The sequence below is a fragment of the Arachis ipaensis genome, chromosome B09 (assembly GCF_000816755.2).
Source record: "Arachis ipaensis cultivar K30076 chromosome B09, Araip1.1, whole genome shotgun sequence".
Classification (NCBI taxonomy): Eukaryota; Viridiplantae; Streptophyta; class Magnoliopsida; order Fabales; family Fabaceae; genus Arachis; species Arachis ipaensis.
Window position 1 is genome coordinate 134,535,151 of NC_029793.2, and position 1,068 is coordinate 134,536,218.

A 1,068-nucleotide genomic window follows, 5' to 3' on the forward strand; every position below is an offset into this window, starting at 1 on the left:
GACAAATTTATCTTATTAAATAACTTCAATAAAAAAATTTTCTAAATTTATTAAATTACTTCAAATGCTAATAATAATATTAATCAAATAATTACACTAATAATAATACAATTTAAATACAAAATTCTATATTATTTTCGATTAATCATATTATTTTTTATTAATAATAACATCATAATAAAACGGCTAATAACAATATTAATCCAAAATAATTACACTAATAATAATACAACTTAAATACAAAATTTTAAATTAACAAAAATATTAAACTTACATAATTAGGCTGTCCCAAATAACTAACAATGTGATCTTCTGGAGACGTATAATCACGTACCATTTTTTCAATTAACACAATAATTAATCTCGCTCTCAATCTCAGAAAATATCACTCTCTTTCCTCTCAATAACTATCAAAATCCTCCACCCATAAACCCTCTCAACCCTCTCACCAAATCCTCCTTTCATGCAGAGAATGAACACCCCACCACCTTTTTAAAGCCTTCAACGAACCCAATTTTTTGCCTTCCCGAAGTATGATGTCGCGTGCATGGAGACCGCTCTGCCAAGTGGGCAACACGCAACTTCTGTGGTGCTAGGGAAGCGACACGTGGCGTGACGCATGGCTCTGGAATCTCTGCTACTGCAACACGCGGGTTTCGTGTTGGCTACATGCTCGAAACGTGGCTTGGAATTTCTACGACGGGGACATGGGAAACAAGCAAGGAATCCTTGCACAGTCAACACACTGGTTGCCTGGTGCATGGTGGCTCGACAAGTGGCGAATCTCTGCGCATCTTTGTTTCGAATTTCTGCAAAAGCTGAAGCAATTTTTTAAAAAGTTAACACGTTTATTGTGTGTTAAAACTGTGTTTTCTGATACTCCACATTTTTGCAAAGCACCTCCAACCCCAATGTTAAAGAAAAATGCTCATTTCCTTTCCATATATAAAATATTTTTTGTCAATTTTTTTATTTTTTTTAACTTTTTTATAGATACGATGTTATTAAAAATATCAATGCAACACTTTAGAAATTAAAGTATTGGTTGTTTACTTGTTTACAAATGAA